This window comes from Urocitellus parryii, chromosome 7 (assembly GCF_045843805.1).
Source record: "Urocitellus parryii isolate mUroPar1 chromosome 7, mUroPar1.hap1, whole genome shotgun sequence".
NCBI lineage: Eukaryota > Metazoa > Chordata > Mammalia > Rodentia > Sciuridae > Urocitellus > Urocitellus parryii.
In genome coordinates this window covers 99,532,147-99,554,471 of record NC_135537.1, presented here as the reverse complement: position 1 = coordinate 99,554,471, position 22,325 = coordinate 99,532,147, and the positions used below count along the sequence as shown (strand labels likewise).

General features: G+C 38.0%; 1 pseudogene; it reads left to right on the top strand.

Annotated features, from left to right (window-relative positions):
* Window positions 1-8,039: 8,039 nt before the first annotated feature.
* LOC144256073 (melanoma inhibitory activity protein 2 pseudogene) lies at window positions 8,040-10,137 on the top strand (annotated as a pseudogene).
* Window positions 10,138-22,325: the final 12,188 nt, after the last annotated feature.

Below are 22,325 nucleotides of genomic sequence, written 5' to 3'. Positions count from 1 at the left end.
CTCCTTGTGACTTTGAGAAGGTCCACTTCACAGTGCTGATCAATGCACCCACAACCTCACTTGCTTCAGACACACAGCTGATCTCCCAGAGAAGCAACCTGTGAAATTTGAGGGAGGCCTTCCCACTGATGCAGGGCCTACACTGCAGGGACTCTTAGAAGGTCCAGACACTCTTCTAGCTCCTTAAGTATCTTGCTTCTCAATTATTGGGCCTCCCTGATCCAAGCTCAGAAGCCAGCTGCCAGCATTGAGGGCTCCTTCTTCCCTTCAAGCACAAACAGGGAAGAGGCTTTGCTCCTGGAGCTGTAGGTCTCACCAAGGTAGGATCCTCCATCTTGGCATGCTGTGATTGTCTGGGGGGTTTTGGCCCAATTTGTGTTGTATGAAGTGCAACACACTGGCATTTACACCAGGACACTTGCATATTCAACATTTCAGTGGCAACATAGCTTTTAAGATGGGAGAGCCTTAAAACATATTGAATGGGACAGACAGAAAAATTACCAAGTACTCAGCTTGTACAACTTGATGACAAATGTCAGTGGAAAGACACTGTTTACTGGCAAAGGTAAAATAAACTTCAAAGTACCAGAAGAGATAAAAAAGTGCTTTGGGCAAGGTAAGCTTGTTTTAAGGTAAGTCATTGTTATACAAAACAATGAAACCCTACCAACCAACTAGGACCTATCAACTATGGTGAAAAAGTCACAAGTTTGTAGGAGTCTCCTCATAGAGGACAAACAACAGTGCCAAATTATTTTCAGAACCGGGATTTCATATTTGCTATTTCAATATGCTTAATAAGAAAAGGAAATTCCTCTCTAACCAAATTGTGCTTGCACACAAGCAGTCACCATGAAACTCCTCCCCGACCCTGCAGTGATCCTACCTCACCCCCAGGTGCAGGCCGGCCCTACATCCTTGAGAACACACATCCCTACTGGGTGTGTGTCCCCAGGCATGGCATTCTCTAACCTCTGCAAAGATCACTCAGCCAATGCCCAGATTCAAACTACTACTCCTCTGCCAGTAGCCCCTGCACTGCCTCTCATTGCTTCCCATTCCAGCATTCCCACCCCATACCAGCCTAACCCCAACATGAACCCTGTCCTGACAGGGCCCTGCATTCTACCTCTTCCCCTTTCTGGAAGCTCCCACTGTATTCCTACACTCCTTCTGCTCACAATAGCTGGACACACATCCCAGGGCTTCCAGGCAGCCAAAGCCCTTTGGTGCATGTAGAAGGCAGGTGGTCCTCCCAGCAGCAATGTTCAGGAGCACACTTCCCCATCATGTAGGCTACAACTAACCCCCAGTTTGTGACATTCCCCTGGAGTTAAGCATGATCCAGATCTGAGGGGCTCTCTTCCATCCTCAAGCATTGGTGGTGGTGTCTGCCAAGTGGATGTTGAACCAGAGCCCACACTGTCTTGCTGATCAAATGCAAACCACTGCCTGCTAGCTTGCAGCAGGGCCTCCAAGGACCTCCCATCCACTGACCCATGGTCAGACTCAGAATCTCTCCCAAGCAGCTGCAAGGTCACACTTGGTTTGAGTGTGAGACTAGGGCTCATTCCCTTGGCATTAGAGCACCATCCTTCCCATTCTACTTGGAGTCCCATCCCATCAACGCAACTTATAATACACAGAAATGGAAATTAGAGTGCAACATTATCAGGAAATGCTATTCACAAGAAACCAGCTCACTGACTTGAGGCTTGAAAACCTTCTCCTACACAGCAAGTAAGCCCTAAAAACTACCAGGCCAAGGATCATAGGCAACAGTGCTGTTATTTCCATACACTTCTAATAATAACCACAATATTTTACTAAGCATTCAGACAACAGAGATACATTTATCAAAACTGAGCATGAACAGAATGAGCTAAAATAACGCATGTTAACATTTAACTATCACGAATGTGTACAGCTCTGGTACATCTAAGTTTGCACGGGTCAAAATATAAACATTATTTACAATAGAAAGTACAAAATATAAACATTATTTACAAAATAAAGCACTTCCAACTTTATTTTTTATAAGTTTACAGTTTTTTTTAAGGTTTTTTTTCTGTTTTATTTAGCATCAGGGCCTCCGTGAATTGCTTAAGGCCTGGCTAAGATGCTGATGTTGGCTTTGAACTTGGAATCCTTCTGCCTCAGCCTCCAGGTGACAGGACACCAGGCTAAAGTACTTTCTTCTGAACACAAGACACATTAATTTGTGCATGCATATGCTCCTGTCATCTTGGTCTTCTTTCCAGAATCAACACCAATCTGGTAGAGTGAGCTTTTCCTAAATGTCCTGCCTTTCCTTAACCTCTTAGGGTTCCTTTATTGGCCTGCTGTTCACTAAGGCTGTTTCCTTGATGGACTGAGCCCAAGCACACCTGGGGGCTTCTGAATACCATGATAAGATCCCAAGACAGTAATGATCTAGTTTTCTGAGTGTGGTCATGATCTGCTGACTCTCTGTCATGACTCCTAGCTGGAATCTCGAATTGGGTTGTGCTGGTTCCAGCACCCTTGTCATTCTTCCTGTGCTGAAGAGTCCTCAGGGATATCCAATATAGGAAGAGAGATGAGTGGTCAAGCCATTTAGTAATTCCACCACGGTGAAGAGAAGCTCAAACAACATGATGAGAACTATGTGACTGCCACAATTCTGGGCTCTGGGGACACTACCCTCATAGAATCCAGATGGCAGACACTAGAGACCTAATGCATCAAGGGGGCTGGCATGGCCCTGCAGGCTCCCAAGGCAATCTGTGGAATGAGTAGTTTCCAGTGGGCCTTGTGGGCCCTCATTTGGCTTTGGGTTTTATATGGAACAGATGAAAAATCACTGGAAAATTTCACGATAGAGGGTGACATGGTCTGTCTTTTTTTCTCCCATTATATTGAAGATCAGTTTATTCTGGCCACATGTTGACCAAAGTCCTAGTTGCTGATCAATTTTTTAATTTTTTTATTTGCTTTCATTGGTTATACATGACAGTAGAATGCATTGATGCACTTTGATAGATCAAATATAAATCGGGGTTGTTAAAAGGCCCCATGGGTTGCTGGTGAAGGAGCAGAGTGAGGAGGCCTAGTGAAGCCTGAGGAGTGCCAGGAGGATATTCCCACACCATGCTGGAGATGGAATGCAGCCAGGGCTACCCTGGGCTAAAGCTCTGTCCAGGAGCCGGGACCCAGGCAAGGCCAAGTTTCTAAGTGCCACTGCCTGACGCCCCACAGATCCTTGGGCTCGGCCAAGGACTGGCTCTACTCCTCAGCAAACCTCCTTGGGAGTTCAGGATCCACCCAGATCTCCCACGATGATGACAGGAGGAAGCCATCAGGGCAAAGGGTAGTCACACATCCATCCCGCCTGGGGCTGACCCCAGCCTAGGAATGAATCCACCCACTGTCAGATGCCTGCCAGAGCTCAGTATCCATCCTGCATGCACTGATGCCACCTAGTGGCCATTGCAGCCTGGACTTTCTTCTCCCACAGCAATTCCTTTAAATTATAGCTTAATGGTAGTAGAAGTAAAAGAATGCTTTTTTCTCAATAAGGTTGCATCCTGAGGATTGTGAAAAATTTGTTTACAGTGTCCCAGCAATTAATTTTAAAGAACCTGTTAAAAGATATTGCTGGAAGGTTTTGCCTCAAGGGATGCATAATAGTCCAACTTTATGTAAAAAATTTGTGGGTCAAACGACAGATCCTATAAGAGGTAACTTTTGTGATGCATATATTATTCATTTTATGGATCATATATTATTGGCTTATGCTAATCCAGAAGTGCTTTCAGAAATTTATACTCAGAGGCTTCACTTACATCAATGGATTTGTGCATTTCTCCTCAAAAGATACAAAAATGCCTCCCTTTAAATATTTGGGTCAGAAAATTCAAGTAAGTTGAAATAACCACTAACAATCACCAAAAAAGGAAATGAGTATATCTCCATTCTCAAAGAAAAACAAGAAAAATATGGATAACCAACAACAATTAGATCTAAATTATTTCTGAATATTCTATTCATGATGGGCATTCTTTCACTCTATAGTGGTCTTCACAAAGGCCTGAAATATATATTCTAGTGCTTGGCTAGCATCTACTCTTCCACAATAGAGGACATGGGAACAATGAATTTGACAGAACACAGTAGATTCATATATTGAGGGATATCAATATTCCTCAAAAATGCTGTGGACAACAGAGTATTGATAATGGGTAAAAGGATCCTGTTTACAATTTGTGAAGTAGGAGACTGTAAAATCATTAATACAATTGTTTTTAGTAATTACCAAGACCATATATTTCTAGGCTAGGTACTTAAAATAAAGGGAAAGTGTAAAAAAGATTGTGGAGATGAAAGTTTCTCTAGCTTTCATATTATTTTCAAGAATAGGAATCTTTCAAAAGTATAGGATTTAATACTCTTCCATTATAAAGAGGTTATACTTAATCTCACTAGTTAAAATTAAAATTGAATAGAACTTTCACCCTCCACATTCTACAACATGTAAAACTCTGACAGAATATTAAATAGTGATTAGCTTGTGGGGAGTATAAAAAGGCATTGCCACTTGTTGGCTGTGTCTAACAAAATATGACATGGCCTATGATCCAGAATAATCCACTTCTGAACACAAAATCTGGAGCAGACTAAGATGTACAGTATAAAATATATTTTGTATTACACCATAAACTTTTTGACTGAGTCCTACTGTAGAAGGTATAGTGAATATTCACCATTCAAAACCAAATAATAATATTCATGAAAAAATAAGCACCATTTACTCTGACACCTTTTAGGGCATTCTCTTCTCTTTTAAAATGTAGACTGCAAACTATACTAAATTGATTTATTATATGATGCTGGGAAAACAATGCCCTGAGAGATTAGCAATATATATGTAAGGACTACTATATGTCTCTTTACTGTTGTATTGCTTAATGGGGAATGTGGGGATGGGGTGGGGCTCAATAAATCTTAAATGTTGATCAGTAGGTAGAACACAATAATGTGAATTACTATACAGTTACCAGTTTGATATTGATCAAGAAAACACAGATACATCTATGTTTAATAGGCATGCTTCTGAGAAATGAAATGTAGAGCTGCAAAAGCAGAAAGATAATTTCAGAATAGCATGTTACTTGTGTTGTGTGTGTGTGTGTGTGTGTATGTTTGTATTCATGTATATATATATATGAAAATGGTCTGGAAGTATATTTTTAATTATATTAACATCTCAGTAGTGTGGGAGTACTAGCAGATAAAGAGCACTGAAGATACATGTGCAATGGTATAATTTTAAAGGGTTTTTAAAATGTAAATTCAGAAAAACTTCAGGGTTTCAGTAAATGTTGAGGTGTGACTTGGTAAAATGAGCACAGAGGTGACAAGCAATTAGGTCCAGTTCAATATAACCAAGTATAATATCCATACACATGAATTCGTGAATAAGAGCAAAGAAGAAACTTCAATTAAAATCATAAGGACTGAGGAGAGATTCATATTAGGGGGTGTGTAGGAAGAGCTTGATAAAAAGTCATGAAGTGGGCAGAAAAGGAGAAAGAAAAGGCGTCACAGTTGGTAAACTGATCCATCCCTCCATGGTGGTTCAAATAACAGAGTGGCCTGCTTAGTGGACTGCAACTCTGTTGACACAGACAACAGAAAGTGCCACCAGAGTGGCAAACTGAAACCTGTAAGGCCAATTAACCACTTTGCTTTGGTGTTTTCTACTAGCTGTCTTTCTTACTGTGCCTCTGTTGATCTCCATTGATATGTGTTAGGACCAAATGCAATGATAAATAATTGTTTCAAGTATTGATGAATCATGCCAATTCCATAAAGAACACAGCCATTTTATTGTGTGTTCTGAATACCTTCTTTTACTCACATCTGGTTTTTAAGAAACATTTCTGAGAGGAAAGATGTTATCCCTAATCCACCCATGTCCTTTATTAACCTATGAATTGAGGGCTATTTCAAGTGGTTTTGGCTTCTTCCTCAACATAGCCTGTGAAACCTTGAGAAGTGTCATGCACCAACTAGGAGCACACCTTCGATGAGGCCTGTTCTTTTCACACCAGGGTCACCTTATTGTCCATTTTAAGGTCAGAACAACTTTGTTACAGTGAGTATCATTCTGACTCTTACTATAGGGTTATTGATTTGCATGTTCAGATGAGGAAAAGACCCAAGAAGTTAATTTGAAACCCAGTATCTTGATACAGGTGCTGTAGAGGAAAACAAGCTACTCTGGATTAGCAGCTTTTACATTTAGACACAATAGAGCTCTGGCAAGTAAAGAGGAATCTGCAGCCTGGTGTTTGTGTGTTTTGCTGGATGGCTAACTGCTTCTACAGAGGTTTGGAACTGAAGGGAATTGGCTTGAGTCCTAGAAGTGTTGCTTTTGAGTTGTGTGCCTTGACCAGTAATCTCTCTGAAATGTAGTATGTTTTCTGTTGCCCTCATTGAATATCAGTCTTGGTAACTGATAGAGAAAAGAGGTTTATCTTGATCATGGCTCGGGAAGTCCAAGAGCATGGCACTGGCATTTGGTGAGGGCCTTCCTACTTACAAACCTGATTCTGATTATGGGGTGTACATTGTGAAATAGGCACCACAAACTAATTAACATACTCATTACTTCATATGATCACATTCGTTAAGAAGTTTCTAAATGTTCATACCCTGTGGAATAGGATAAGAGTTTTGGTTGACACTGATAAAGCCCTGGCCATGTAAGTATAAATAACAACAGTCTAATCATGCATGGTGGCATAATGCCTTTGAACTTGTCATGTATTTAGAGACATTCAGAAAATCAGTGACTACTTGTGAAGCTTTTACTTCGAACTTTAGATCTGACTCATCAACAATTCAAGCATATCTAGGAAGGGAAAAATATGCTTGGATGTCTTTTTCATAGATGAGGCAATGAACCCTTCATCCTAACAACAACATCATTCACCTTCAGGAGCTAAATCCTTTTCCGAGAGTCCTAGCTGTCCTTCTCTTTGCTATATATTTATAATGACCAGTTGGCTTAGATGTTTTTAAGCCATGAGAAGTCAAAGAACATCTGAGAAAAATAATCTGAAGGCTTTTCAATAAAGAGTACATTTGAAAAACTGACATGGAAAACCAGAACTAAAGTTTTAAACTCTGTCTTCTTGGAACATTAGATATACAGTGCTTTTTAGAAATGACTTGTCATAACTGATTTGTGCCCATGTGAGCAACTTTTCTAAAATTAATTGAAAGTAGTTTAACTTAAAAGTTTTTTTCTTTATAAATAATTCAAATGACCTTCATCGAAAGAGTCAGCATGTCTGGGGATGTAGCTCAGTGGTAGTGAGCTGGCCTAGCATGCAGAAGGCCTTGGAGTTTAAATCCTAGTACTGCAATAAAAGAAAAGAAAGGGAAGGGAGAAAAAAGAAGGGAGGGAGGGAGGAAGGGAGGAAGAAAGAAAAAAATGAAGAAAGGGTGGGAGAGATTAAGGAAGGAAGAATAAAGGGAGAGGACAAGGGCAGGGAAAGCAATGGGTCATTAAAGCAAAAGGGCAAGCAGTACAAATATAAATATATGACCTAAAATCAATTGAGACAGTTTAGAAAGCTTTAGAATTTGTGTGGCATCAAACTGAATGGTATTATGACTTTATAGAAACTTCATAGGAAGCTCCATCTTAGCCTAGTCAAAAGCAAACCCAGGGGTGGGTGGCATGGAGAGGACTCCTCTCTGGCTGGAGCGGAAGGGACCTGAACCCATGGCACTTCAGGATGCACTGGGTAGGGAAGAAAGGGGCCAAGATTCCCCTGATGGGCACTTGAGCACCACAAGGCTCCTGGGAGTCCTTCACCCCAGCACCCTCTATCACAACCCCCCCAATTGCAGGGGTTCTCAGTGGTGTGCTCCATTGCCTGGTGCAGGTTTGAATTCCTTACCAAACACCTGAATGTCCACAGCCTATCTTGGCCTGCCTGGGCAGGAATTGTAGTGGTGGCAACAGCCAGAGCCGTCTTGGTGTGATGGAGGCACCAAGGACTGCGCCTCAGCCATATTAGCGGGTGGCCCTAGAAGAAGTAGGCAGGGTTGTGGCAGCATTGTCTGAAGACATGAAGCCAAGCCCTAATCCTTCTGGCATTCCGTGGGACTTGGTGATGTGTGGAGCTATTGGATATTTTGCACTTCTCTTGTTTTTGTGGAGAAGATTTCAGTGTGTTAGAAACAGACTTTATATAGGAAGAGAAAAACAGCTGGCTCTAAAACTTTCTGCACGAATTGAAGAAAAATGTGAACTACTTGAAAAAGTTAGCCTTGTTCAAAAAGACCATGAAGTTTTAGTTTCAACTTTAAAGGGTGGCAGTTTCGAGAAAAGTCCAAGAGAAGCTCCAAATTTGGAAGCAACGTATAAAAAGCTGCATAGGTCCAAACCTAGCCATGGGGATGAAAGACTCTTTCTAGAAAAAGAGCTAAAAGAACAAAAGGCCAAACATTGTAAACAGGATGAAATCATGGCAGATATAACGAGAAGGATAAAGTCCCTTGAAGGTGAATCAAAATCAATCAGATCACAAATAGCTGAAACTAAAACAAACTTGGGACTGCTTCAAATGAGTGAGGAAGGACTTCAGCTGGCAATGAAGGAAGCCTTGGATGAACGTTCCCAGCTTCAGCAAAGTCAGAAACCGATCTTACAAGGAGACACTGAAGCATGGAGGGAACAAGGACATGTCCAATGTACAGAGAGCACCACATTGGAAGACTCTCAATTCCATGCAAAACAAGTTCAAACTGATAAAGAAAATCACATGGAGTCTCTGACTGAAGGCTTGCTGAAGATGAGAGATAGGTCTTCTCCAACCAAGGGAGCCCAAACAGACATTGGGAACTTGGAATGAGGAATGATGAGTGAATCAGGAATTGGTGCTCACTTGGATGATGAGCCCAAAGGAGCTTTGAAGAAACTGGTTGATGGTGCTAAGCCAAAGGCCTCCTTAGAAACCTTAGAAGGACAAAGATATCAAACTTGTGCTTTCTTATCTGAAGTAGAGAAAACAAAGGAAGACCTTAGAGAATAGATTAGAAGTCTGAAGACTGAACAGGCAACTTTGCTGTCAGAAAATACACAGCTTGAAGGTGAGAATGAGAACCTTCAGCAGAAATTTAAAGTCATGATGGAATGCTATCAAGAAAATATGATGAAACTCCATGGGAAACTCAGAGTAGAGGAAATTTACCGGGTGGAGCAAGAGGAGAAACTTTCCAAGGTCAAAGAAGAGATGGGCCATACAAGAGAAGAGCTGGAGACCTACAGAAAGCGAGCCAAATATCTTAAAGAAGAATTGGAGAGAACCATTCAGTCCTGTCAGGGGAAGATTATTTACTGTGAGAAAAAAGCACATGAGAGTGAGTTGGCGGCTTGGATTGCTGAAAGAAACCTCCATTATTTCATGAAACAAAACACTCGCAACAGACAAAAGTTAACTGAAAGGGAGCTTCAATTTGAACTTGTAAAGGAAGATCCCTGTGCACTTGGTGTTTCAAATGCAGCATTTGGCAGAAAGCATTCCCCCAATGGTCCCTCACCATTGGGTCCTCCTTGGCAAGGTGGATGTTATTCGAATTATGGTAGACCATCACGACCAGCAGAACTCAGAGGTTCTAATCTGCCTTCTTTGGATAAAGAGGATGGGCCTAGGTCTTCAGAAAGTAGAAAGGATACCAAAATCGATCTTGGTGATTCCAATGTGCCCGATTCATCTCTCCCTGCTGAAAACCAAGCAACTGGCTCTGGCTCATTGTTGGCACCTTTTCCTCCAGTCAGAGGTGAATTGTTTCCTGTGGACCTGAGGAGTCAGTTCTTGAGAAGAGGACCATTTTTCCCTCCGCCTCCTCCAGGAAACAGGTATGGGGCACCTCGAGATTATTTTCCACTGGGCCCACCACCCCCTCCATATTTTCCAATGCCAGATGTCTATGAATGGAGGTATTTTCCTCATGACTTTCCCCCAAGAGCTAGATTTCCTCCCCCTACCCCCAAATTCTGAATGTAGCAGTGAGTGCCCTTCAGGCTTCATTGCACCTTCAAGTGAGTCTGCTAGTGAACATCAACAAGAAACCTGATGTTTTTGATCTCTCTTCAAAAGTAATTTGACTTACCTCTCATTTTTAGTTTTTAAGTAACTGCTTTTACTTAAGTAAGTGATTATACTTTTGCTCCGATTGAAGATAACTAAAACTATAATTCTTAGGATAGTATTTTAGAAATAAAGATGGTTTAAATATGAATCTTATGAGTAAATTATTTCCCTTCTATTGTACTCTAAAGAGTACAGCATTGAATTTGATTGATCCATGATTCCATAAACAACATTGGGATTTTCAGTTTTGACATCTAGTTTTTGGGGATATTTTAAATGCCCAACAAAGACAGTCCCTTTATACAAAGAAGTGTATTTACTATGATTGTAGCAAATGTGAAAGGAACTTTATGCTTAATGAAAGATTTCCATTGATTTACAGTCTTGTGGGGCATGTCAGCTGGTTTTTCCTTAAAAGAATAACCACAGCATATTAGGAGTAAACCAGAAAACACTACTACACATGTCATGGAAGTAGGAGATCTCAAATACAAAAAAAAAGTTTCAGTTCTCAAGAAACATTTTGGAATTGGAAACCACAATTTAAACTCACTCTATTGCCATTTTCGATGAGTCATCTTTGAGGACATCTTTTTCTTCCTCCTCCTCCTCCTCCTCCTCCTCCTCCTCCTCCTCCTCCTCCTCTTCTTCTTCTTCTTCTTCTTCTTCTTCTTCTTCGTCTTCTTCTTCTTCTTCTTCATATTCTTCTTCATGTTCTTCATCTTTGAGTTCTTTTACCTTTAATTAATTAATCACTCAATTAATTAATTAATTAATTTTTATGTGATTCTGAGGATCATAATCAGTATCTTGCATGTTCTAAGTGAGTGCTGTGCCACTGGCCCAACACCCCAGTCCCTGTCTTTTATATTTTATGCCCATTTTCATGAAATTCAGAATTGCATTAAGGCATTAAAAAATAATGAGTCCAAAAATGAAATTAGAATGTACAGTATGTACTTATAGGCAATTACCTAAATGATAGATGGCTGCCTGGTAGTGTAAAAATCAAAATTCCCACAAGTAAAGGACAATCTTTGTTCTGACATTTGAGCTGTCATAAGTAAAGTATGCTATTTCCTTCATTATTTATGAGGACACATATAGCACCAATGAATGAAACTAGTAGGTATACCAGTAAGTTGAAATAACCACTAACAATCACCAAAAAAAGGAATTGAGTATATCTCCATTCTCAAAGAAAAACATGGATAACCAACAACAATATAGACCTAAATTATTTCTGAATGTTCTATTCATGATGGGGATTCTTTCATTCTATAGTGGTCTTCACAGAGGCCTGAAATATATTCTAGTGCTTGCTAGCATCTGCTCTTCCACAATAGAGGACTTGGGAACAATAGAATTTGACTGAAACACAGTAGATTCATATAGTGAGGGATATCAATATTCCTCAAAAATGCTGTGGACACCAGAGTACTGATATTTGATAAAAGGATCCTGTTTACAGTTTGTGAAGTAGAAGATTCTGAATCATTGTTTTTAGTAATTACCAAGACCACATGGTTCTAGGCTTGGTACTTTAAAAAAGGGAAATGTTAGAAAAGTTTATGGAGATGAACGTTTCTCTAACTTTCATATTATTTTTAAGAATAGGAATCTTTCAAAAGTATAGGATTTAATACTCTTTAAGAGGTTATACCTAACCTCACTTTTTAAAATTAAAATAGTATAGAACTTTTCACCCTCCACATTATACAACATGTAAAAATCTGGCTAGAATATTAAATAATGATTATCATGTAGGGAGTATAAATAGGCATTGCACTTGTTGTCTGTGTCTAACAAAATATGATGGTGCCTATGATCCAGTATACTCCACTTCTGAATCCAAAATCCAGAGCATACTGAAGTGTATGATACAAAATATGTTTTTTATTACCCCATAAACTTTTTGACTGAGTTTTACCATAAAAGGTATAGTGAATATTCACCTATTAGAGCCTAGTAATATATATTCATGAAAATTAAATAACATTTACTCTGACACCTTTTACTACATTTTCTTCTCTTTTCAAATGTAGATTGCATACTACTTAATTTATTTTATTAATTGGTGTTTGGGAAAAAAACTGCCATGAAACACTAGCAATATGTTCATCATGGCAACTATATATCTCTTCACTATGGTATTGCTTAATGGGAAGGGGGGAGGGCTGAATATAACTTAAAAGTCCTTTAGTATGTAGAAAAGTATAATGTGAATTACAATTCAGTTACCAGTTTGAACTTGATCTGGGTAACATGGATACATCTCTCTGCAATAGGCATGCTTCTGAAAAATAGAATGTAGAGCTACAAAAGTGTAGTGAGCCACAAACAAGTCAAGATGGCGCCTGGCAATTTGCCAAGAGGAGTGGTTTGAGGTAATGCCAGCAAGTCTCTAAGATGATGTTGATTGAGTTAAGCTGTGTATAATTGTTAACATGATGAGGATTGCTGTATCTGGATGATGTTAATTGAAACAAGCTGTGTATAATTACTTAAGTGTATATATACCTCTACTCTCCTACAATAAAGCAGCTTCTGCTGTATCAACCTTCACAAGTTGCCTGTCACTCCTCCCGGCTATTTTGCCCAGCCAGCCGGACTGTGGCAGACGGTGGCCTGTAAGGGGAGCCCGGGATACTTGGGGGTGAGTGACAAGGAAAAGCTGCTCGTCCCTAAAGATAGATAGGACAGGAGCAAATCTGCTTGTCCCTAGCAGACAGGGCGAGAGAAAGTTTGGCCATTTTAAAAAAATGGAGAAGATTGATACTATATGTTTGTGTCTTGTTTTGTCTTTGTCTTTGTTATGGAAATATGGAAGGGGTGTTAGGTAAATTGCTGAGGGAAGGAGGCACCCAGTGGAATCAGGAACAGTTAGAACATATGTTGATAAAAGCCCAGGAATTCTAGTCAGAGGAAGAAAGAAAGTTCAGAGAAGGAAGAATTATCAGGGAAGGAATTACAACAGGAGGCTCCTATGAATCTGTTTTCATCAACGGAGGGTGCATGAAGCATGTTGGCTGCTGTGGGCTTGAGCCGGTCATGGGCTCAGCGGGGACTTTCCAGCTGGCGGCTCTTCACCGCCACCATGGGACTGCCCGAGGATTCTGTAGCTGTGGAGGCCGGGCCACAGGGCCCCTGAAGTTTGGTCATTTCCAATGCCAATAACTACAATGGTTCTCTCCTACCTGGAAGCTAATGAGTAATGAGCACCATTAAGGCCTATTTCTTTTTTTTTAATTCTTTATTATTTATTTATTTATTTTTAATCATACATGACAACAGAATGAATTTGACATAAAATACATACATGGAATATTCATACATCAATCATAGTGTCAATTCTATTCTGCTGCCTTTCCTATCCTCCTTACTCTTCCACTCCTCTCCCATCCTTTCTCTCTATCCAATCTAATGTGACACACTTTTTTTCCTTTCTCATTACAACATCATATATGTATTCTGTATAATAGTGAGGTTCTCCTTCCATCTTTCCTGCAACTCCCCTTCTCCCTCTTTTTCCCTTCCAACTCCCTTCCCTATTTAGTGGTAGTCTTCTTCTAAAACCATGCAATGGAGAAAGGATAGCATCTTCAACAAATGGATCTGGGAGAACTGGAAATCAAATGCAACAAAATGAAATTGTATCCCTTTCTCTCACCATGCACAAAAGTCAACTCAAAATGGATCAAGGTGCTAGGAATCAGATCAGAGACTCTGCATCTAATAGAAGATAAAGTTGGCCCTAATCTTCATCACATGGGGGCAGGCCCCAAATTTCTTAATAAGACACCTGTAGCACAAGAGTTAAAACCAAGAATCAACAAATGGGAAAAATTCAAACTAAAAAGTTTTTTCTCAGCAAGAAAAATAATATGTGTGGTAAATAGGGAGCCTACATCCTGGGAACAAATTTTTACCCCCCAAACATCAGATAGAGCTCTAATCTCAAAGAACTAATAAAGTTAAACAACAAAAAAGCAAATAACCCAATCAACAAATGGGACAAGGACTTGAACAGAAACCTCTCAGAAGAGGACATACAATCAATCAACAAGTACATTAGAAAATGCTCAACATCTTTAGCAATCAGAGAAATGCAAATTAAAACTACTCTAAGATACCATCTTACTCCAATAAGAATGGCAGCCATTATGAAGTCAAACAACAATAAGTGCTGGCAAGGTTGTGGGGAAAAAGGTACACTCATACCTTGCTGGTGGGACTGCAAATTGGTGCAGCCAATTTAGAAAGCAGTATGGAGATTCCTTAGAAAGCTGGGAATGGACTCACCATTTGACCCAGCTATTCCCTTTCTCGGACTATACTCAAAAGACCTAAAAAGAGCATACTACAGGGACACAGCCATATCAATGTATATAGCAGCACAATTCACAATAGCTGGAATGTGGAACCAACCTAGATGCCCTTCAATAGATGAATGGATTTTAAAAATATGGCATTTATACACAATGGAATATTACTCAGTACTAAAAAATAACAAGATCATGGCATTTGCAGGCAAATGGATTGCATTAGAGCAGATTATGCTAAGTGAAGTTAGCCAATCCCTAAAAAACAAATGCCCAATGTCTTCTCTGATATAAGGGGGTTGATTCAAAATGGGATATGGAAGAAGAGCATGAGAAGAAGACTACCACTAAAAAGGCCTATTTTAAATGTAAAAAATCTTGAGATAATGTACTAAATTGTTCAGAAAGTTGTTTCTTAGTGCCTGCTGGAATACTACAGGATTTTCTTTAGCCATCATTGTCGGAGTTCCTGCCTTCGTCCCAGTGCCGGTGAGTACGAGGGTGGAGAGATTTCCACTGTTGCTGAGAACCGGACGAGACTTCAGATCATCATAGCTGATTGCTGTTTCTGCTGCTACAGCTTAGGCTAGCTTCCTGCAGAAATTATCTAGGCTGTGATTTACCTGGACTGTGAACTTCATGGACTATGATTTAATTAGATACTGCTTTACCTGGATTGTGACAACAAACTGTAATCTATTGAGACAACAAATTGTAACTCGGTATCTTTGCTAAAGGTGTCATTGCTGGTATAATTTTTCCAAAGGCTTCTTACTTGGAGCCATCAATTGGCATGGTATCATGGCATTTTGTATCCTCCCCTTCTGCTTGTAGCAGATTATTTATGGTGTTTGTGTAAAAGCCACTATGGTCATTATCCACAATATGGCTAAGTGTGTTGGGCCAGTAGTCAAAGACAGGTAGGATCCAATTACAATGCTACCAACTTAAGACAGGAGGCTGACGATTTGAGTTCAGACCATCCAATGTCGGGTAAGGACCATGTATAGTATTGGACAACATAGAACAGGCAGGATCCCTAAGTCACATACTTGTTGTTTAAAAATAAAAGGGGGGGAGTGTAGAGAGCCACAAACAAGTCAAGATGGCGCCTGGCACTTTGCCAAGAGGAGTGGTTTGAGGTAATGCTAGCGAGTCATTAAGATGATGTTGATTGAGTTGAGCTGTGTATAATTGTTAAGATGATGAGGATTGCTGTATCTGGATGATGTTAACTAATTATACACAACTTGTTTCAATTAAGTGTATATATACCTCTAATCTCCTACAGTGAAGTGGCTCCTGCTGTATAAACCTTCACAAGTTGCTTGTCACCCCCACCCCCAACCCCCAGTTGTTTTGCCCAGCCAGCCAGACTCCGGCACAAAGCAGAATGATATTTTCAGAATACCTTGTTATGTTTGTAGATAGATAGATAGATAGATAGATAGATAGATAGATAGATAGATAGACAGACAAATATGAGAATCGTCTGGCAGTATATTTTTTTAAAAATAATAACATCTCAGGAGTGTGGGGGTACTAGCAAATAAAGAGGACTGTAGGTACATGTGCAATGGTTTAACTTCTAAAGAGTTTTTAGAAGGTTTACTGACAAAAATTTCAAAGGGTTTCAGTAAGTTTTGAGGTGTAACTTAGTAAAATGAGTTTAGAGGTGGCAAGGAATCATGTACAGTTCAATAGAACCAGGTATAATATGCATACACATAAATCCATGAAGAAGAGGAAAGAGAAAAAATTAAATATGCATACACATGAACCCATGAATAAGAGGAAAGAGAAAAAAAATAAATAAAAATCAGAAGAACTGAGGAGAGATTAGGAATATGGAGGTGTGTAGGACCAGCTGGATAAGAAAGCATGAAGTGGGCAGAAAAAGAGGAAGAAAAGGCCTCCCAGCTTGTAAACTGATCCATCCCTCCTGGGTAGTACAACTATAAATAACAGAGTGGATGGCTTAGTGGGAATGTACTTTTGAAACTCTGTTGACACAACAGAAAGTGCCATGAGGGTGGCAAACTGAACCCAGTAAGGCCAATTAACCCCTTTGCCTTGGTATTATATACTAGCTATCTTTCTTACCGTGCCTTTGTTCATCTACATTGATATGTTTTAGGACCAAATGCAATGATAAATCATTGTTTCATGTATTGATGAATTCTCCCAATTTCACAAAGCACACATCCATTTTATTGTGTGTTCTGAATACCTTCTTTTCTACTCACATCTGGTTTAATACACACTTTGAAAGGAAAGAAGTTATCCCTAAGCCATCCACATCCTTTATTAAACTACAAATTGAGTGTTATTTCAAGTTGTTTTGGCTGGCTCCTCAAGATAGCCTGTCAAACATAGAAATTGTCATTCTCCAACTAGGTGTACAAATATTTGCAAAAAACATGTTGTGTAGAGTTGAAATATGTGAAAGCCTCCTTTTTATGAAGTACAGTAAATACAAAAGCTTGTAATTGTCCATTTAAAAAGGAAGTCAATTCTTGTAAATGCTTATTCATCAATTTTACCACTGACTCTTCTTCAGTATCCACCATGCAAAGGTGTCAACATCACCCCACCATCAACTGAAGTACCATGTCAAATTTTCTCCTGGCCATATTATTTATCATTGGAACCTATTAATAATTACTTTCCTAAATGCTAGTCAAACAATGGGAATTTAACAACAGGTTCTTTTGAGGAGGGCAATTAAGGAATAGTACACTGTGTTTCTTATCCCAACAAAGATCAACAGCACTCTGAAAAGATTGAAAAACAATGAATGTTGTCCTGCTCTGCTTTTTCTCTGTACTTCCCACCAGAGTAAAAAAATGCAAAAGAGCTGGAGAATTCTGCTTTCCTCATGAAAGGGATGCTCTGTTGAATTCTGTAGGCACATCAAAATTGGAGAAGGAGAAAGGAAAAATTGCAATTTCAGCCTTTCTCTTAGTCTTAAAGATCTCTGATTTCTCTTTTTTTCCATTACAACACCAGCACAACCATTGCAAAAGCAACCAGTCAACAAAATCAGCATCAGTAAAGAGGCAAAGGGCCAATGATGAGCAAGAAAAGAAAGAAGCAGATACAACCCCACATGTGCTCTCTTGAATCAATTGGGAGCTTCTTGAAGTTTTTTAGAGGTAGGCAGAAAATGGAGTGGACTTTCCCCACACTACTGGACCCCTACTCTTTTGCAATAGTCTCATGATCACAAAAAGCAGAATACTCATACTTAAATACCAGGCAACATTTAAGGCTTTATCTTAGCAATTTAAAGAAATTACCAAACTTTATAAAGGAAAAGAAAAAACATTCCAAGTAAACACTGTGTAGCTAAAAGCTACATTCTACATTTTCTAATTAATATACAAAGCTTAATTTCTAGAAAGGAATCATTGCCATATTATTTTCTATAAAACTTTAGATATATATAGAAACAAAACTATGAATTAAGTTAAAGATTCTGAAAAAAAGTAATATCCCAAATTTAAAAAACCCAAGCAAAAATATATGTGGCTCCAAGTGTCTTTTGAATTCTTTAATTACAGGAGTCATTTTTGAACTAAATCCCAGAGTAGGAGACTAAATTACATGTGCCCAGAGGCATATCTTCAATTAGTATAATTTTTTCTCCATTAAACAAAATCATCCTAATATGCCCTAGAATATTTATAATAGAGGCTTATATTCTGTTATCTTACATGCCATTAAGATAATTACATCATTCTCAATCTCCACTTTTCTATCTGGATAATGAGGGTTGTAATAGGCCATGTGTCTCTTAGGAAAGTAATACGCCATTTGTCTCTTTAGGAATCATGATAAAATTTTCTAATACAAAAATTTTCTGTAAAATATCAAGAAAACTAGAATTTTTTTTCAAATCAACATGGGGGAAAAATCCATTCCTAAGATACATTTTACATTCTCTATATGAATCCAAATATTATATAATATTTACCTGCAAAAAGGTTATTTACTTTTTTGTTTGAGTGCCAGGAAGTGAACCCAGAGGCACGTTACCACTGATAAATATTGCCAACATTTTTTTTTTATTGAAGACAGGGTCTTGCTAAGTTGCTGAGACTGTCATTGAACTTGCAATTCTCTTGCTTGAGCCTCCGAAGTTGCTGATATTACAGTAGTACACTAACATACTAGGTGTTTATTTTTTAATATGAATGGGGGTATCTATATTCTATATAGAAACATTTACTTGATTATAATATTTAGATAAGCATAATTAATTTCTCTCTAAAATTCTTCTAAATTACTTCCATCTTTTTTATTTCTCAGCAACTAGATATATATGAACAATATATTTTCCTTAATTAACTTTATAATAAATAATTCAATATTCAAGAAGTAGTAGAGTTCCCTAGCCACCTGCCACCCTAAAGGATATCTTCACCCAAAGAGGAAATTTGAACAGAAACAATATGTAAATTGCAAAAGGTTTCTTCTTATTTCTTGAGGCAAGATTTTGTGGTACTGATGGACTGATTTTTTTAAGTTGGATTTTTCACTGCTGTGACCAAAAGACCTGACAAGAACAATTAGAGCATGAAAAATTTATTTGGGGGCTCACAATTTAATAGGTCTCAGTCCATTGAAGCTTGACTCCATTTCTTGAGGGTAGAGGAGAGGTTGAACACAATGACAGGAGAGTGTTGTGGAGGGAAATTGCTCAAGATATCACACCAGGAATACAGGAGTTTAAGAGAGGGGGGGAGGAGGAGAGGGAGAGAAAGAGAAAGAGAGAGAGAGAGAGAGAGAGAGAGAGAGAGAGAGAGAGAGAGAGAGAGAGAGATGGTGCCAGCTGATGCTTATTTCACTAGGACAAAATACAAACATCAAAGACATGCCCCAAGGACCCACCTTCTCTAGCCATATCATACCTGCCTATAGTTACCACCCAAGTTCATTCCTATCAGGGAATCAGTGTACTGATTAGGTCAAACCTTGTCACCCAATCATTTCATCTCTAAACTTTCTTGCATTCTCTCCCAATTAGCTTTTGGGGGACATCAAACATCTAAACCATAATACTGGCAAAGTAAATCTATAGAATTTAGAAACCCTCTCCTTTCAGTAAATTGGGAATGTCACCAAGTGAAAAGATCAGTTCACAACTTGTTATGACTGAGGAGGATCAGCAACATCTCCCATTGGAAATGCATTTTTAAAAACTGGGCAATGCTAGGACATAGCACAAGCAAGCCTACTGTTTACAACTGCACACAGCATTCTACCAATTGATTATATTTTGTCTTATAATACTTCCAAATTATTTCCAATCTGTAAAGAGTGGGAATTGTATGATTCTTCAATGTTTTTTTTCTTTCATAAAACCTAGCCCCAAGTTGGGGACTAATGAAATGGGTGAAGGGATAGAAGGAGGCAGAGGAAAATGATGAAAGGAATTTAAAAGACTGTACAACTATACACAAAACTACCACTGAAAAAAAGCCTCTATAACACCCAGGTATCCAAAGATTACTTCAAGAAACCACTGTCTATCCAGAGACTCTTCAGGTTGAATGAGCGATATTTTAGAAACATCTAAAACTATAAAAATGCACATGTAGGAAATATAAACTCTGGTTAAACATTGTTATTGAGAGGTAAACATAGTAGTAGTCACTCAGCATATTGACAGTTAATTACTGCTGGAAGTTTTTGTTAATACATATAAAGTTCCATAAATTTTGAGGGCTCTACCCTAATCTATTTTTTTTTGTGTTTCAGTCTTGTTATTTTTAGGCTACTATTTTGCAGACTACAAAGTATGTATAGCATTATAGCAGAAATACCTATACTTGGATCTCATCTATCTAAAGTAAAAAATAATGGACAGAAAGCAAATTTATGTTAGAACTCTAATAAAGGAAATATCCTCATTTGCTTTGTTTCTTTTTTCACCATAGATTTACTGATGAAGCCTTCTGCAAGTCAGGCTAAAATGGATAAAAGGATTTTTATGCCTTCAACTCCCTTCACTGTTTCTGATAATAATCAAAGCTTTCTGTTCCAGTGAGCACAGAGCTCATTGTTCTTATTATGAACACTACAGAGAGTATGTTAATTTGATACAAATTTATATATCTGAGAAATCCCTTCTATAGCATTAGCTATAAATTTTGTGCTAAATATGCTAGTTTTTAATAATAGTAAACAAAAGATACAAAAATCTAGATATTAAACTATAATACATATATTTTCTAATAATATTCCATTGAGAAATACACAAAGGCACTTCAGAGACTTAAGCACATTTAGTGCCTGCATTTTGATATCTAAACTATCTATTCGATAATAAAAAAAAAACAGACATCCTTAGAAAAATGACTGACTCAAGGGCAAGGGCAATGGAAATACAGAATTAATCCATAATATTATATAGTAAGAAAAAAAATAAAAGAAAATATCCTAAAAAAATATATGAATAAGAAAAAGAACACAGGAATCAAGGTAAATAAATAAATGTAGTATGGTATGAGCAACAAAATAATAATAGAAATAGAGTAAAATCCACTGAGTAAAATAAAAATTTATGTTGTATCAGTGTTCTCATTTAACTCTTAAGAATATATTTATTTTTTTCTTGATTTCTTCTATCATTTAATCATTCAAATAGTGTATTACTTAGTCTCCATTTGTTACCATAGTTTGTATTTTTATTTTATCATTGATTTTTAATTTCATTCCATTGTGCCTGGAGAGATTGCAAGGTATTATCTATTTTTTTTTCAATTTACTAATAGTTTCTTTCTGGCATAAGATGTGCTCCATCTTGGAGAAGAAGCCATCTGCTGCTGAGGAGAAAGTATATTTGCTCATTGATGGATAAAATATTCTATATATCTATGTTAAGTATAAATTATTAATTATATTATTTAGTTTTATAGTTTCATTATTTTTTTTGGAAGATAAGACATGTTCAGTAGTGGGAGAGGTGTGTTAAAGTCACCCAATATTATTGTATTGTGGTCTGTTTGTCTCTTGAAATTGAGAAGGTTTTTGTTTAATGTACATAGATGCTCCATTGTTTGGGGCATAAATATTTATAATTGTTATGTCCTGCTTATATATACTTCCCTTAAGAAGTATGAAATGTCCTTCTTGTCTCTTCTAATTAACTTTGGTATGAAGTCGACTTTATCTGAGAATGGAAACCCCTGCTTTTTATGTAATCCATATGAGTGATAAGTTTTATCCCATTCTTTCACCTTAAGCCTGTGGATCTTTGTCCATGAGGTGAGTCTCTTGAGGAAAGCATATTGTTGGGTTTTACTTTTAGTCCCATCTGCCAATCTATGTCTTTTCATTGATGAGTTTAGGCCATTAACATTCAAAGTTATTATTGAGATATGATTTGTGTTCCCTGTAATTTTATTTATTTTGGGGTTTTGATTTGTTTTACTTTCTCCTTTTGGTTCCTTTAGTGTAGATCCTCCCTTTGCCGGTTTTTATTTTTTATTTTTAACTTCATCCTCATGGAATAGTTTTTCAAGGATGCTCTGTTGTGTAGGCTGTCTAGTTTTGAATTCTTTTTATGTTTGTTTGTCATGGAAGGTTTCCGTTTATATCCACAGAACTTAAAAGTAAAATACTACAATATTTTACATATATATATATATATATATATATATATATACTCTCAGTGGAATATTACTCAGCTTTAAAGAAGAGTGAAATTACGTAATTTGCCAGTAAATGGATGGAGTTGGAGAATATACAGAAGAATATACATTATATGATTCAGCTTATATAAAATTTCTAGAAAAGACTAATTTGTAGACACAGAAGGCAGATTAATGATTGCCTGGAGCTG